The sequence below is a fragment of the Neovison vison genome, chromosome 7 (assembly GCF_020171115.1).
Source record: "Neovison vison isolate M4711 chromosome 7, ASM_NN_V1, whole genome shotgun sequence".
NCBI lineage: Eukaryota > Metazoa > Chordata > Mammalia > Carnivora > Mustelidae > Neogale > Neogale vison.
In genome coordinates, this window is record NC_058097.1 from 173,316,157 (window position 1) to 173,334,995 (window position 18,839).

Consider the following 18,839-nt stretch of genomic DNA (forward strand, 5'->3'; position numbering starts at 1 on the left):
ACCACATCATTTCCTAATTCATTTATACACATCTCAAAAAAATTATCATTTTCTTCCATAATCTCAGTGTGATGATCACATCCAAGAAAATTAAGAATATTTGCTTCGTATCCTACAGGGTTCAGTCGGTTGAGTGTCCAACTGTTGATCTCTGCTTAGATTGTGATCTCAGGGTCATGAAGTCAGCCCCAGTCAAGCCAAGGTGGAGCCCCACTTGGATCCCTGCTTTGAGCCAGAGATGGTGAGGAGGCCCATGCTTAGTGGGGTGTCTGTTTTCCTTCCTCTCCCTTTGCCCCTCCACTTGCTCTCTCTCAAATAAACACATAAATCTTAAAAAAATAAAAAAGAATATTTGTTTGGTATCCTCCAATAAGCAGTCCACATTCAAATTTCCCAACTTACTAAAAAACGTCTTTTTTAAATCGGTTTCCTCAAATTAGGAACCAAACAAGGCTTAAACATTAAATTAACTCAACGCAAACCAAGTTCTCTCTCTAGCTCTCTTCCTTCTGCAGGGCAGTTGACCTGCAGTTTCTATACTCTCAAATTCCAAATTTTTCTGTTTACTTCTTTATGGTGTCATTCATCTTGATTCTTTATCCCTCTGTTTTCAATAAACTGAAATTTAGGTCTAAAAATGCAAGTTTTTTGGGGGCAACCATACTTCACAAGTGGTGCCCTGTGCTACACATTCTATCACATCAGGAGGCACACAGTGTTGGTTATTTCATTTTCTAAGCATTCTCTCTCTTTCTTGAGAAGTTAAAGGTGACCTTCGGTAAATCTTTTAACCCTGCAGAGCGTCTCTTTTCTGGTATAGATGATGGGGATAATCATACTACATACTTCTTAAGTTTGTCATAAGGATTGAATTATGTAATCTTTGCAAGAACTATAACATGGTGCATGGTACATTGAAACACTTAGATGATAACTATTATTGTGAACAAGCATGTCATGTGTTTAGTGCAGTATAGTGGTCCAGGAGGTCCTTAGTAATGTTAGCTAGTACTGTGGTCATTACAAATTATTTCAGCATATAACAGATGCTCAATCAATCAATCAATCATTCAATGATGAATTTAAGAAACACTGGGTCACCAAATTTGATGAACTCAATTTATCCAGAAAAAAATTTCTGACTGATTTAGTCAACACATTAAGATGTTAGAACCAATTACATATGAAGGTCCAGTCTTCATGAAAATACAAAACATATTTTTAGGATGCAGATAGAATTAGACCTGAAACCGAAATGGGGAAAAGAAAAAAAAAGAAATTAAAGAGAGACATTGACTGCTAGTGGCTTGGTTGTTCTACTCAGGAACATTATAGAGCTTCTAAGGTTTTAAACCTAAAGAAAAACTCTAGCAGTAGAATTTTCAGGCATGGGAGAAAGCTATTTTGAACTGTGAGGCCTCTTGGTACTGCCTAACTCATACTAAAGAGATAGCTCTCTCCTCTCTTCTAGAAGCTCCAGTAATGCTCCTGCTTCCCACCTAGCAACCAAAACAAGGCAGCTTCAGGTCATGAAAAGCACAGAAGAATCCCCTCTGCTTATGTTATAAATGTGTTTTCTCCACAGCTGAAGGTGATACTTAACACCCAAGTTGAGGCATGTCCAGGTCCATGCTCCACATACCTTCCTCTGAATCCTGAGCCCAGGTATAAATCAGACACCCCTACATTACCATTCAAGAGAAGAGTTGGCATTTCTGTATTTTAAACACTGATATCTTCTGGTTCAGTGGTCCAGCTAAAAGTAAGGGAATTATCTTTATCCTTCAAGCCAAAAAATATGTCCGTTCTTGCATTTTACTGACCACTGTCTGGTTTGAAAAAAAAAAAAATCTGTTTATCTATCTTCAAGAACCTGGCAAACTGGCATTAATAATGTTATATAATTTAGTTAAAAGTTAATTCTCCTCTCCTGTGAGCCACAGCTGATTTGTTTAGAGAATTATTACCACGCATTGTTCATTGAGTGTTATCTTTATGAATTTCCATTGATGTAGCATGATATGTTACTAAGAAAAATATTATGATTATAATTGCATTTTGGCATCTTAAAAGACTATTTCACACTGCTTAACATCTGCAGTCAACAGATGTTTAAACACAACTCCCTCAATGACTAAAATTTGGCAAAATGTGTAATAGTTGGAACAGCTTAAAATTCTAAATATACTTCTAGGAAAATGATACAGGCAGATGAAGTACTACTTGTATGTGTTTTATATTAAATATTAAAATATAACATTATGCATATATATACCATCCCTATAGCATATGACAGGTTTCAGGGAAAGGATAAGAACAGCCATGAGACATTTCAATCTTACCACACCACAGGTATGCTATAAATGGAGTTGTGTGTATGATCACTGTCTACTGCAGTTGGGACCTTTTTTGAAATGCTACTATTACTTGTAGTTAACTCTGGAGGGTAGCAGAAACAAGGCTATGAGTCCAAACAGTTTGTCCCTCTGCTTCCCCATTTGGTATCATTTTCTTTGACTCTGTTCCCAGTAGCTTCCATAAAGATTGATTCTCAGGCTTATCTTGTAGATAATCGGTCAACCTTCGGTCAACCTTCAGTTAACTCAGGCAAAAATTCAGTCAGAGGAGTGTGTGTGTGTGTGTGTGTGTGTGTGTGCATGAGAATGTATTGAGAGGTAAAGGATGGGGAAGGGAGAATGACCCAATTAATATTTGACTTACTGTTGATCAGTTCACCTGGCCCTGGGTGCTCTCCAATGAGGCTAGCACAGCTTGAAGCAATCTGAAGATAATTATAAATTTCAGTTCAATCACAACGTTCAACAATCTATCCCACTGACCCTTTATGACAGTTGCTAACTCCAGATTTAGCTGAAAGTTGCTTCCTTTCTTCATGGAGAGCTAAATTCCAGAGGAAACCCCATTTCCACAGCAAACATCCAGAAGTCTGTAGCAGAAAGAATGAGAACTCACATTTTCTATCCCCGAATGGTTGAGTTCACAGTCACAGGAAATGTATTTGAGATTCTGACATTCAGAATTAAGACTCTGAGATTCAGTATTTCCAATTCTGGTTACTATATGGGGCTTTCAATAGACACATCTCTCCCCGAATGCATGATGTCATTCCGTTCCCTGTTCTCCAATAGCTTAAAATCCTATGGAGGAGAAGAAATTCAAATACATAAAATAATGGTGAAGGGATGGTAATGGTTAAATTTTGGTGTCAATTTGACCAAACTATTGTGCCCACTTGTTGGATCAAATACCAATCTAGATTTTGCTGCGAAGATGTGCTTTTAGATGTGGATTTGGGATTGTGTTCCTCTGGAGGATGCTGACTAATACAGGTGTGTTTGTGAAACATCTGGATTCAGAGAAGGTGATTGTTGCCAGAAGGAAGTAGAGAGAGCTTCATAGTAGGATAGACAGGATTCAGCTAGTAGAAGTATGATGGAGGTGGTTTTCCATGAAGGGCAACCAGCTTATACAAAGATGTGATTGGACCTGTGCCCTTGTGGGGATCAGTGTAGCGTCTGGCTTGATGGTCAGGAGGTGGTGTTTTGGAGAGCAGTGGGCTCTACGAGTGGAGGGATTGATGGGACCCAAAGACTGATGTGTAGAAAAGAGTCTCTTCTTTTTTCTTCCGCGCAGGGGGCTTAGATGTCATTATTGCATTTTTCAAGTTCTCTTTTCTGTAGCACTCTGATAGCAAAATCCCCTTCAGACTGGGCACAGCTTTCCTGAGCTATCATTTCTCTCCTACCTACTCACCCCTAGAGGCATTTTTCTCTTCCTAAGAGGGAAGCTCTCCAAAGAAAATTTAAAACAATCTCATCAAGGAAATCTGGAGAATAAATGAGTGTGAAAGTAAGTTCACAATCTGACAAAGATTTTGGGGAAAACTTGAGACAGGAGATGGATGAAGAGGTGGTAGAATGAGGGTTGGTTTCTGAGAAAGAAGAATTCAGAGTCCAAGAGAAGCAGAAATTCAGGACCCAGGAGAATGAACATTCCAATTTATGCAAGTGTCAGACCATTTAAGTAGGTGGATCTTTCAAGTGATATTTTTTAAAAAACTATTTATTTATTTGAAAGAGAAGGGAGGAACAGAGAGGAGAGGAGAGGCAGAGAAAGAGAGAGAGGGGAAGGAGAGAGAATCCTCAAGCAGACTCCCCACTGAGCATGGAACCCAATGAGGGGCTCAGTCCCAGGACCCCGAGATCATGACCTGAGCCAAAAATCAAGATTCCAAAGCTTAATTGGCTGAGCCATCCAGGTGCCCCTCAAGTGATGTTTAAATGAGTAAAGAGGACCCATGTATTCAGCTCAGAAATGATGGTTATGCAATTGACTATCCTTCTGGAGAGGCTGCCACCTAACTGAGAGGGTGGGATGAATTAATAAACATTAGAAGCAGGTGTATTAGAAAAATATGGGGGGTATTGAGCAACAGCAAAATAAATAGATAAATAAAAGTTATCCATAATCTTCCAATTGAAAATTTCATAAGAAGTGAAATCCTTCCCTTTAACTCTCCAGCCCAGTACGTGCAGTGAACATGATTCTTATTTTATAAACTCAGGTGTGCAAGAAATAGCACTTCATTTATTTTACATAAATTAAATCCAATTCTGAGTGTACAGCCACTCTCCTCATCCTATCAGGTTATTAGAAATTCAATCTCCATCATTATTGCCATTCTCAGTGTTGGGCAAAGGTCCCAAGGTTTTACATAGCACCAAGTCCTCGGGACTCTTCAGTCATTGGAAGTAGTCTATATTTACTGAGACATTCATGGTCTCAGAGCACATGATCTCTTCCAGTTCTGGCTCCCCAGCTGCCTCTTTGTAAGCCAGGAAAATCTTTGGTGAGACTTTAGAATTCCCAGTGCCCTAGGCCAGTTCATCTGAGGTCTTCCTCTTACTGGGAGTACTCCAGGATCACAGACTTCTATCCCTTTCCATTTCAAAGGCCTCCCCGTCTCTCTCCTGCTCCTCTAAAATACCAGAGAAAATTCCTCAATGGGTTTAGGTTTTATAAAATTCCAGACCTACATCAGAAGTGTCTTAAAGACAACTTTGTCTTCTGGCCCTGTGACAAAAATTTCCTTTATAGCAAGAGGCCACAAAAAGCCCTGGCCATCTGCTTACAATGGAAGAAAGGAAGAAATACAGGGAGGATAAATGTAAGTTAATATTTAAAAAAATTGAGCCACTGCATACTGCTGCTTCTGGGAGAGTATCTTTTCAGAGCTCTCTTTTGATTACAAAGTCAAGTACCGATGTACCTATAAGCTGTGTTTTTAAACCGAAGGGGGATTAGACTTTATATATGCAGTTGCAACTTACTTTTTTTCACTTAGTATAGCTCGAATATCTTTCTAGATTAACTTTATTTTATTTGATGACGTTAGGTATTGCACCATTGATGGATACTCAAACTCTTATTGTTTTGTTATTACAAGCTATGCTGTATTGTTTACATATATGCATGCTTTTGTGTAATTGTGTGTGTGTGTGTTATTTTTATCATTGCTTCCTAGAAGTGAATTGACTGGGTTGACCAAGAGATTAACGAATACCAAACACTCAGTTTATTTGCAAACAGCAGCATAGTTCTCTGCTTCTGGCACTGTGGGCCCTCGCCAGCTCTGATGAGTTGGTTTCTACAAGCTGGTTTTGAGAAAGGGACCCAAGAGCTATATTAAAGCCACATTGAACAGAGGTCTGAGGGTCAAGGTAGAGAAGCCTAATCAGATGTCAGAACATCATCAGATGTCAGGATGTCAGATGTCAGATGTCAGAAACACAATAGACAAACAGGAGACAAAGTTCAGGAAGCAGTAAGAATAACAAGAAAGTGGGAGGAACACAGTGTAGAGGTGCAGACCCAGCTAGCAAGGCATCCTGTGTTAGATGGCAGCTCTATAGTGTGTGAGAGACCTGTCCTGGGACAGACACCCCAAAACCAAGATACAGGGCAGAGGTGGGCACTGATAGGAGAGGCTTTGGCACTGGGTGTCAGGTCGTGAAACTGGAGTGATAGAAGAAAACATTGCCCTGGGAGGGTTTAGGAGGGTGTTAAATGTTGCCCCATTCAATTTTGGTTCAAGAGAAAAAAAATTACTCTGGTTAGAAAAATTTAGAAAATTGACTTGCTAATGTCACTAAACCAGCAAAAGAATTTTGTAGGAAAACAAAACAAAACAAAAGCAAACCTAAATTGGAAGTTCGGTCTTTGACTTATTAGCTGCAAGACTTTGGGCAAGCAATTTGGTCTAGTAACATCTGTGCACTTAAGTTCTCATCAGGAAGTGTAGTATATATCCCTGAGTAGTTGTGGGAAATCAGGGAGATAGTAAGATAAAGACTGAATACTTAATATGTACCAGGCCAAGTACCAGGGGCTTTCATATGCTTTGTTTATTTTCTATAATAATCCTATAAGACATGCACATTATCATTCTTATATTACAGTGCAAATTGAGTCGCAGTGTGGTCAAGTACCTTGCACCATGTCCCATAGCTAGAGAATACATATAACCATCATGCATGGAATACAGTTGGTGTTTAACACATGGGGACTCTCTCCTTTCATTTTGCCTGCAGTGCCAGCCATAGAGGATTTTAAAATTATCTGATTATTGAGGATAAAGTCCTTGGAAGTGTTCTCTCTATGCTGGGCTAGGATTTGTTTAACTCTCATGTTCTTCGTGAATTTGATAGCTTTTTAACCCACCGAGGCCACGACCTTATTGTAATATGTTGACTTCCTCTGACGCCAGTGTCTCTCAAGTGACTTCCATCTACATTTGTTTGCGGCTGTCTCTCTCAGTGACATTTCCTCCTCTACCTGATTCCCAAGATGATTTGTTTCTCATTTGAGCTTGGGCAGCCTAAGAGATAATGTCAAAATCAATCAATCCCCTGACGAGCTTTATAAATACGTCCCTCAGCTTTGCATCAAGGATGATCTCCACAGCCTGCTCTCCTCAGGAGCACCCAGAAGAGAACATTTCTTAATATGTGGAACGTCATCTTATGGGGACTTCAGCCTCATAGCACCTGAGTCCAAGTACAGGAAGATGGGAGTTGAGAAAATGTCGTTCCCGGGGACTCCTGGGACCTACAGCTGGGACGTGGGAGCTCTTGATGCAATGTGGATAGCCAAGAACCCCTCTAGAGAGGCAGTCCCTGGTCTTATCTTCACTTCTCCCTCAGTATGGCCTGCTGTTTGGGGGAAACCAAAGACGCCTTGGGGGGGTCTCTCAGCCCCTCATTTCTGACTTCTCTTCAAAAATCACGTCTGATTATCCTGGGCTGGCATTTCCATAGCTAGAGTAGGCCAGATCTAAAGAAGTCTCTTGGGATGGGGGTGGGGGGCGGCTTCTCCTATATGTCCTGGTCCCTCACTCACCTAGGTTATCTGCCCAGTGCCCTGGGAATTAGAGTTTTCTTTTTCTTTTTTTAATATTTATTTATTTGAGAGACAGAGATAGTGACAGAGAGCACAAGCAGGAAGGAGAGGGAGAGGCAGGCTCCCTGCTGAGCAGGGGGCCCAACGATGTGGGGCTCCATCCCAGGACCCTGACCCTGGGACCATGACCTGAGCCGAAGGCAGACGCTTAACCAACTGAGCACCCAGGCGCTCTAGCATTAGAGTTTTCAAAGAGGAAGTAGGAAGGAAAATAACAATGGGTTAAAAGAGAGTCTTAGTGTATAACAGGCAAAATAAAAGGCATTTTATAACTATTGGCTTTACATATTGTTTTCCAAGTTTTGCAGAAAGAGAAACTGGAGACCAGAGAAGTGAATTAACATGTTCTACGTCACATGTTTGGTAAGTGGTAGAACCATAATTTAAGGTTGGGGCTCCCTGGCTCCAAGTTGTGTGACCACAAAATCCCACTCTGCCTTTCCCTCATGGTGGCCTCATTTGGAATCTGCTTTCCCTGTATGAGTAGGATGTCCATGAATTCTTGAATCCCCAGGACACCTGAGGATTAATATTGCCAGGCCCCTCAGAATGAATATTAGACCCATCAGCATACTGAATACCAGGGAAATGCAAGGGAAGTCTCGCTTTCCTCCTACCGTAGCTGGCATCCTTTCTGCTCTCTGAAGCCCTAATGAGAATGTATGCAGTGATATTCAAATAGGCGAGGAGAAACTGCTCTGTAGATCACGGAGGTTACCATTTGCATGAAGGTGAAGAAGTTGGATGACTCTTGGTCCCACAACTCAGCAGCCGTCTGCATTTCACATCACTGGCCTGAATTTTCAGCCTCATTAAATTCTTTCAGGGCATCTGGTCCCAATCTTTGCAGTTGCCTGAGTGCATATTTATGTCCCAGGAGTTATTGCCATTTCTAACCCATGCTTTACTGCTCCCAGCTCCCCACTGCCCTTAGTTCTCTTGCAGTACTTCCAGTGTTATTTGAAAAGACTTCCCGCTCTCCGTGATTCCTGAGAGCCCACAGGGGCTGCATGAGGATCGGACATTGGTCTTCTGGGTTTCTACGTGGCATCCGCCTTGTTCCATTAAAGCTCCTGGGGAGCTATGTTGGTTGGGCATCACGATCTCTACCTTGACACCAAGTGTCGGGGTCTTACAAGTTCCCATGCAGCAGGAGGTAAAATAAATGCTTCTGTCTCATGTTTCGTGTTTGACATAGCTATCAAACTCCTGTTTGAGAGAGTCTTAGCCTGGTTTTTATCCTGGCACTGCTCTGCCTCCACACCTACCCTTACTCTGCTCCATAGGGTCCAGGGCAGCAAGGGACGGAGCTGGAGGCACAATACTGAGTTGGGTTTGCCCCACTCCTTCACTGACTAAGGCTTTGTTTTTGCACCAAGAAGGTACGCCTATTGCCTTGTTCCTTGAGACTGAGTTTTCTGTAAAAACCCTTACTATGTTGCCCACACTAGGCATGACTGGATCTCAAAAATGCAGGGGGCTCCGGGTCCAGCTGGGACACCTGAAATCTGGGGTGTCAGGATTTTATATTATCTTGTGTTCTTAAAGCCTACATCATTATTGAGGCTTATTACATAGCCTCAACCCAGACACAGTTTGGCTTCAGTGTTCCTCTGGGTGCTTGCCTATGCAGCTTCCCCATTCTCTTTCCTAAAAAAGCAAGCCTCAGGACTCTAAGGAGATTTGGGGGTTTGGACTCTTGCACTGTATAGGCTGAGTAACAGAGCTACAGGGCCACAGTGGCCACTGCAATACATGAGACTCCTCGAGCCTGCTTGATGGAAGTGGAACCCAGGACAGGTTCAGAGCTGGGTCTTGGGAAGGAACTACAATAGTAAACTCTTTCTTATGACTGCTTTCCTCGGCAGGCTGGCTTCATCCTGTCTCTCTCTGCAGACTGTTCGTCTTTGCCTCTCCAGTTCATAGGGCCACCCCAGCCCTCTCAGGTATATATGCAATAGTCCCAGAAATTCACACAACTTATCATGTCTTTCCCCAATCTGAGTTTCAATCTGAGTACTCCCAGAGGGAGAACCTGGTTGTTTCCACCTAGAGTGGTGTTAACTTCTGACCCAATACGTTGGGCCCCTCATTTCAGTATCTATGGATCAAAGGGAGTCCACGGAGAAAGTCAATGAAAGCTGGATAGCTAAAATCATGTCTGTTCTACATGGTCGTATTCCCCCCCCCCCATCTTCTTACATGCACTTGGACCTTTATGGAAAGACATTGAGGAGTGAGGGATGACACTCAAGAGACACAGTGAGGTCTGGCAAATAATCTCATAGCAAATCGTTCTTGAACATGTCCTAGGTGCTGGATATGTATCGAGAGTGTCACAGGAATCATCTCACCTAATATGTGCAATGGTTGTTACCAGGCTCATTTCACAACGAGAACGCAAGGATTATGGAGCCGGCTGGCCCCAGATCTCTGTAGAGAGCAGAGCTCAAACCCAAACTCATGTTTCTCGTCATTATATTCAGAGTCAGGTACACTTGGTTTCAAACCTTGAGGTTGCCACGAGCTATGTGATTTTAGACTAACCCGTCTGGGTCTGAGTTTCCTCACCTGTAAGTGGGGATAAGAACACATTTCCAATTCAAAATGTTTAAGCAGGGCATCTAAAGGCCATCATTCTTTTCTTCCATGTATCTGGGCTTTTCTGCTTCATCAAGCATGCACATCTGTTCTTACTCTCCCTGACTGTAATCAAGGCCTCCAGACTTCTCCAGCCACCCCCTGAGCTCCATGAAACCTCAGATAAACGGTTTGCAAAGTGGTAAGAAAACGGGATTTGGAGTCAGAAGATTGGACTCTTGTGTCAGCATTGCACTAATTTCTTGACCTAAGACAAGCCTTTTTGTAGTTCTGAACTACAGTTTCCCCATCTGTAAACTAAGAATAATAGAGCATTGCAAACATGGGGCAGTGGTGGTGGTGGTGGTATGTGTGTCTGTCCCAAGGACTGAATTAAGAACTGCGTGTGAAAGATTCTAGAAACTCTAAGGCATCACACACTTGGAAAGGATTATTATTATTAAGGCATAAAAATCCTAGAATGAACTTTGGCCCTATTTTCTGGTTCCCAGGATGTTTTCAGCAAGCCAGTCATTGCACAGTCATTTTGCTCTTAATATGTGGCTGCAAACATGTTTGCATATCTTCCCTTGAAAGGGCATGAGTCTTGAGTCTAGGGTGTGTCTTCTAAGTTTCTTTACAGAGCTTAGAAATGATGGATGCCTAATACATGTTAGATACAGAGATGGGATTCAGGATTTCTATGCATCTGTCTTTCCTGTTTTTGTTGCTGTGCTTTTCAATAGTCAGGAGACCTCTTAATAATGAGGGTGAAATCCTTTGAAAATCTCAAAAAGCCCTGTGTAAATGCAAAGGCATTAAATTTAAAGGAGATACTGTTACTACGAATGCCTTACAAATCTATAAGTAGTAATGGAAATAATAACTCCATGAGAAAAAAAATGCCTTTATTTTCTGTTTTATTTTTTGCATTTGGCAAATAGAGCTTATATAGGTCAAATTTCTACATTTCTGCATCCCGGCTGCCTGAAGGGACATATTGAGATATCAGAAGAAGAAAGGAATGTATAACAACATGGAATCCTGAAATGTTAGAGCTTAAAGGTCACTATGTTCAGCTCTGTTATGAGAAGACTACATCTAGGAGACAAGAAATGACTTGCCTAAGGTCACATAGTGAAATAGTAATTCTTTTATGTCATTATTCTTCCTCAAAAACATTTCGAGGTCTTCAGTATTATTGACATTTCTTTGGAAAGAGAACAATTTTTAAAATGAAATCTTTTCTCCTAAGGCCAAGTATCATATATCCTAGACTTCCTGATGGAGATGGTAGAAATGAGGCAGTGGAGGGAAACCAGAAAAGGAGTGTAGGCTCACCAGGTGTGTGTCAGCTCACTACAGATGTGTCATTCAAGTAGCTAATCTCATAACAGCGAAAACACACCTAACCAGGTCAGTTTCTTCAAATTAAATATTGAGTCATTTTCTTCAAATAATTATTTTTTGAGCATCTACTTCATGCCAAAGTGCGCTAGGCTGTATAAAAAGAAATACATGTTTTAAAAATATGTCTTTATTTATTTTACAGAGAGAAAGAATGAGAGGGGGAGGGACAAAACGGAGAGGAAGAGAGTCTTCTGCAGACTCCACGTGGAGCGCAGGGTCTGATGTGGGGCTCGATCTCACGACGCTGAGATTATGACCCGAGCTGAAACCAAGAATGGGATGCTTAATCATCTGTACCACCCAGGCACCCCAGAGTTGGATGCTTAACCAACTGCACCACCCAGGCATCCCAGGCAATAAATTTTATTCACAAAAATAGATAACATTTACAGAACGGAAACCATTAAGCACAGTGGGCAAGTGCATGGAGCCAGACTAGCTACTCAATGAGCTGTGTGACTTTGAGCAAGGTATCTCAGGTCCTTTGTGTAAAGTGGGGCTGAATAGTAGTTGCTGTGAGGTTCCTGAGTTTAAAGAATATCAGGTGCTTACTGTGTCTGGCACACAGTATGTGCCATATTAGGTGTGATTTCACACGTATTTTCTGAGTGTCCCAGCAACCTTACGAAGTTGGTACCGTCCACCTTTTACCGAGGAGTAAACTGAAGCTGAGAGATCAAGTAACCTTTCCAATGTCACCCAGAAACCAGTGGCAGAGCCAGGATGGAAGCCCAGGTCTGTAGCTGGACTTCATTCCCACTGTGCCCTGTGCTACCCTCAGAAGCAGATCTTGCTCTCAGGAAAGCACTATTGTGTTCTAGGAGCACTGTCGCACTAAGTGCCTCTAGCGAGGTCAAACCCAAGTGGGACAGAGATTGTTTCTAGCCTAGGAAATAGGAGAAGCTTCAAGGAGGAAGTGGCATTGGAGATGAGTCTTGAAGGATTTATTTATGCAGACTCAGGAGTGAGAAAGGACAAGAAAAGGGTCAGGGGCGGGAAGAGCAATGTAGAAGTGGGAAGCAGGTAGTGGCTGTTTCAGTAAAAGTAGATCCTGGGTATGTGCAGGAGAGCAGAGAGGGACGTGGCTGGAAACCCTCAGTGAAGCCAGATCACAAGGGCCCTCAAGGACGACGCTAAAGAGTATACATCTAAAGTTGAAGATCCCTAAAATGGCTCTTAAAAAGACCAAATGGAAAGAGAATAAAAATTTGAAGTAAGACCTAAGCCTTTGAGACATGGTGAATGGTTATTAGTAAGAATTGGCAAAATATTTATCTAATCAGTTATCTTCAGAAAAAGTTACTTTAGTTTACCAGAATAAAACCTTTTTCTTTTTAACCACAAAGGGAGCTGCCTTTGCAAACACCATAGTTGTTCATCTGAAGAGCTTTCTCTCTGAAATATAATTTGTGAATTCTTTGGCTCCCTCCTTCTTCCTTTCTTCTCTCCCTTCCTTCCTTCAGTTTGCATTTGAGCTTGGTTCACAACTTGGTTCTTGGACAACTGGTGTCTTGTTGATCTTTAATTCTTATCACTCCTTCATATTATGGATGTTGTCCTACACTCAAATAATACATTCATTGTGACATAAACCCTCAGCCACTAGGGCACCCAATGTCTCTAAAATGGCCGAGCTGAAAGGGATGGTAGAAAGAATGTACTCGAACATCAGATTACAGCTAAGAAGAACAGGACCCAGAGAGGGAGTACAACTTTTTCCAGAACACAGAGCCAGTTCAAGATGGAACTGTGTCCTATCCAGTGCTCATTTGGATGCACTGTTTGAGCATATGTGTGGGAAGAACTTGAGGGAAGAATTTTGTTTCTTAAGAGTGGTTCACAGGGTCTCAACAGACCTCTCATATACTGTGCCAAGACTTAAAATCCATGGAGCATTTAGAGCTTGAAGGAATTTTAAGATCATCGAATTCAGTGTCTTCCTTTTGTAGAGGACATGACCAAGCTCAAAGAAGTAAGGGGGGGATCCCAGATCACACAGCAGGAAGGGCAGAACATGGTCAGGGATTCCAATCTGCTGACTCCCCAGCCCATGTTTTCTCTCTGTTCATGCTCATCCTTACTTTTCGAAGTGTCCTTTTCAAGAATCCATCTCTTTACAGTCACATACACTGAAAGGAATTCTGTTTCACAATGGCTGGAAGAGCTTCAAGTGGAATGTAGCCAAACCAGAAGGTTGCCATTTCCTTGGTTATTCTCTGGTTAGGTCAGGTTGGTGTGTGGTAGGGATGGAGGTGTGGAAAGCTGGCCAGTTCTGCTTTAGTGAGGTTTTTATCCTTTCAAACCCAAAATGTGTCACCATTATTGACTTCTTGGTGAAACCCGAAACCAAAAGAGTTGGAAACTGGTGGAGCAATGCCCAGCCCAACCAATCCCAAGACTGCATGTTTGCATAGCACTTCTGTAGTCCCCTTGTTCTTCATACTCACAAGGTGAACACCTAGCAAAGTCTCAATGGCCAGACTGTGCTGTAGGTGTGGCATGTGTCTATGAGTGTGTGAAAGCTCTTTGTTAACTATAAAACACATACAAAAGGAAAACAAAATAAAACATAAAGCCATAGCTCTCCCTCATATTATCCCATTATCTCTTCTGTGTCTTCCATTGGACCTAGAGAACTGTGTCAGTCCAATTCTCTAGCAACCACCCATAATTTTCAACCTTGCTACCCAATAAAATCATCTGGGAGCTTTGAAAATAATATGGATGCCTGAATCCCAAAGATTTTAATTCGCTTGACCTGGATTGTTGTCTAGACATGGTAATTTTTAAAAGAAACTCTCCAGATGTCTGACATGCAAATGGGAAGAAGAATCACTCAATTGGACTGTCCAGTAGTTTTACCTGGCTGCTGGGATTGGCTCCTTATGCTCCTGTTTTTGTAGCTACATAGAGCTAAATGCATTTAAAATGTGTGTCACATTGCGTCATTCAATTTAATTGATGCTTATTGAATACTTTCTTGGGTATATCTAGGCACACTGTGGTGGGTACACACATGAATGAAATATCCATGGCCTTAGAGAAGCGTGGGGTATGACAAGAGGCTTAATCACCTATACAAGTAACTACTGCCTGGGAAAGGAGAAATTCCCTTTTCCTGGGAAAACCCTAAAGGCCTCATAGAATTGAACTTTGAAGATTCTATAAACATGGGAACACCTTTTATCTTCTTAGTAGATGGTTCCTTTTATGGAGGGGCATGCTTAATTGAAAAGTTGCTTTGGTAAATTCACCATAATGTACAAAACAGCCTTGGACCATAGCTTGGGTTTGGAAAATGGAAGCTTCTCTGTATAATAAAGAATGGGAACAGAGCTTAATGCTTCATAAGAAAGAGGTCAGAAGAATATTTGGTGACTTTCTGACCAAGAACAGAGTATCCTGAGGCCATTTTTAGTAAGAATTTTTGAGACAAAATGTGAGGTATTATGGAATGTAAACCCCATCTTCCATATTTACTAAGAAACCCTCAGTAAAATACACATTGTTTACCATGATTTGGTAAGAGTGAATTCTGTATGGAAAATACAAAAGAGCACTGAACCCCATTTTGAGATGGGCAGAGTAAAATCAGAGGATACATATATGGTAACATCTTAGGAGTAGTTTTGCCAGATTTGTCAAATAAAATTGTGAGGCACAGAGTTAAATTTGAATTGAAATAAACACAAATGATTTTTTAATTTATGTATGTCCCATGCAGTATCTGGACATACCTATATTAAACAATTACTCATTATTTACTTGAAATTCAAATTTAACTGGGCATCCTGTAATGTATCTGGCAATCCCACAACAGGTTACAGTTAGGTGGGCTTTCTACAATTAGAGAGGAAAACCAGAAGTGCACAAAGGCACAGAAGAGCAAGAGTACAATGTGTATTGGAGGATTGGGAGGGACAGTGTGGGAGAGCAGTGTAGGCACTGTTGGGAATTGTCTGGACAGTGAAGGAGGAAAATAATGTAAAACTACATCCTAGAAAGCTATGGAGGTCAGTGTGATGGATTTCTGCTTTGTCAGCGATGGAGAGCCCTTCACTATGTAAAAGGGAGGGAAATATGCTCTACCCATTCATCCCCCCATGCATCCACGGATCCATCCATCAATGTATCAGTATGGTGCACTGGAAAGCATGTGTCCTTTAAATACGTGTTTATGCTGTGCACTCACTGAGTGATGTTTGGCAAGTCAACTAGCCACTCGTGTCCTCAGTTCCTTAAGAAATGGGCCTGATTAGATCTCTACCCTACAATTCTTACCAGGATCATCATCATGACATACAATTGCAGAGCAGATAGGCCCACCTTGAATGCCGTTGGAAGATTTGTTTGAATTTTCCAATACTGTGTGCACAAATTCATCGCCTTGTTACCCTCTCAGTTATTCCTCTCAGTCTGTCTATTTCATTTTTTTTGCAAAAGCCCTGGACTTTATCCCTATGTCTTCACCCCTGAGGAAGAACTGCATCCCTATCTCCTGCCAAGTCAGCAAATTTGTATGTAGGTGGGTGTTGCTATTTGCATCATGTGTTGCAAAGCGTTTTCACATTCGTTATTCCCATTGAAACTTGTTATCAGGAGAGGGTAGACTGGGGTAGGGGGCACAGATTGGAGGTAGAGAAGCCCCCAGAGGGTGCTGTGAGGGTCCAGGAGAGAGCGAATGAAGGCCTGAACCAGAGTGGTGGGAAGGTAAACTGAAAATGAAAGGAACAGATGAAAAGAAATGACGCAGAAATAAAAACAAAGGGAAGTTGTGACACCCGCGTTTTGGTCTACTTGACATTGCTTCCATTTCCTCTAGGTACGTGTCCTGGATAAGGGTGAAACCAGATGCTCCCTGGCAGTTTCAGATGACATCCCTGACTTTCCACTGGATAAAGGATGCCCAAAATAGCCTCTGGTCCCACAGCCTGGTGGTTATTGGGACTCATCCCTGTTCTGAAAACATGGGGAAAAAGCCAGGCACTTGCCCACTTACCTTCTAACCAGCTGACCTGGAGCTTTAGCACCCTGGTGCCTGCTGACGCAGAGCATTTGCCAATTTCGAGATACTGATTTAACTTACCCAGGGTGTGGTCTGGGCATAGTTTTTTGTTTGTTTGTTTGTTTATTTGTTTGTTTTAATTCCCTGATTCAAATATGTATAGATCAAGATCTAGAACCACTGGTCTGGTGGTTAAGATTAGGGGCATTGGCTTTGTGCCGTGACCTTGAGGGTATCATGCCAAGTGATATAAGTCAGACAGAGAAACACTTACACTGGCTGCTCTTACTTATATGTGGAATCTAGGAAATCTGAACTCCCAGAACTAGACTAGACTGGGGGCTACAAGGGGCTGGGGTGGTGGGGGGAGAGAACAAATGTTGGTTAAAGAGCGCAGACTCCCAGCTCTAAAATGAGTAAGCTCTGGGAAATCAAACGTACAGCTTGGCGACTGCCATTAACAACACTGCATTGTCTACCTCAAAGCTGCTAAGAGAATAGATCTTTAATGTTCTTAGCATGAGGACGAGATGGTAATTATGAGAGGGGGAGTAGGTATTAACCAACACTATGGTGGTAATCATTTTGCAATGTAAGTGTATCAAATCATCGCCTTGTGCATCTTGAACTTTCACAATGTATGGGTCAATTACATCTCATTAAAGCTGGGAGGTTTGGGGGGATATGCCAGAAAACATGGGGTTACACTGCAAATGCTAAGAGATTATTAATATAAAGGCAACTGTAAATTTACCAAGAATTTTTAGATAGGACATAAACAATGAAAGAAAATGAAAAATGCTGATGTTTAAAAAATCGGGGACCTTGGGATCATACAGATGTGGGTTCAAATCTGAATATGACATTTATTACTGTGTGACCTTGGGGCAACTTATCCAGGATTGTGTGTTGTTAGTTTCCTTATCTCCTTAATCACTCCCATATCATGGTTGACGTGCATTTTAGATAGCATGCAAATCATCTACCACGGGATCTTGTACAAAATACTTGAGGGATATAATATTACTGCCTATTGCCAGACTTTTTTCCTTGTGTTCAGCCACTTTTCATATCATCACCCTTTCCTGGGCTTCTCACCTTTGGATCATCTGTCCAAAACCCATGGATACCACTCTTTACATACTTACCTGGAGAACATTCTTGACCCTTTCACACCCCAATTCTGCTCCAACCTGCTGGGCACATTCAGACCTTGGCACTTGACTTGTTGCTTGATCTATCCCAGTACCTATGGGATCTATTCTTGTGAAACTGGGGAAACCAGGACAGCCAATGGAGTTCGCCTTATGGGTCAGTTACATTCAATTGGCAGTGACCACACAAAGCCCCATTTTGAGGATTCTGAGGCTCCAACGAAGCTCAGCGAGGACTTTTTAGTGGTGTCTGCCGTACTCAGAAGGGGCAGGGTGATGGGGAGGGGGTGTCTGTGTTACGCCTGCATCGTGTTGTCCAAGACTGTTGCAGACCCCGCAGGGTCTGGCCCTGCCCTTGCTCTCCTCCACCCATCTCAAACACAGTAACTTCATAAGTGTTTCACCTGAGGGAGAATGGGGGTGTCCCTGAGTTTAGCAAGTGGTTCCAGAATACTCTGTCTACCCACTCCAGGCAGCTCACAGGAAACCCTTCCGATGTGCTGTGAGGTTGAAGGGGGCAACAGCTGCCCCATTTCCAGGTATCGGAAACAGCTGGCACAAAGCTCTAGTAACCCTGCCCTCAGATTGTTTAGCACAGAGCAGTGGCCTGTCCACTCTTGAAAGGGCCTCTGTGCAACCTGAGACTCTGTGCACATTAACCCTTAAAAGAGCCAGCCAGCGATCTCTTGAGAGCTAGAAACTAAAAGCACCACTAGGGCTCTTCCTTTTCCATGGAAACCCAAATCTTTGAAGACACACAGCTACTTTCCATTTCTTTTGTTTCTGTTTTCCCCCAGTGTTCTTTACACTCTTCCAGTGTTGCCGCTATTAGGCGAGTAGCTCCGGATTGAGACCGCGTGGATTCCGGGTCCTGCTCTGCTTTTCCCTAGTGCTGTGAACTTGGGCAACTCCGCGGAACTCTCTGCACCTTCCCCTCCTCACCTCTAAAACGTGAGTACGAATATTGCCACCTAGATCTGCACACGGTGCCTGGAACCGTGCTTGCTTAAGGACAGCCTGAGTCCTTATCACTGTGTCATGGTCTGGGTGACCAGCGGCTGAAGGACAAGATAGGATCCTCCTGACGTGCCATGGCTATTTTTAGAAACGTGGCTGTGGCTCCTTGTTTCTCTTTCCGACTCCGTGAGTTTATCCACTTTGCCCTGGCTTCAGTCCGTCCCGTTCAGCTGCAATGGACACTTAAGGATAAT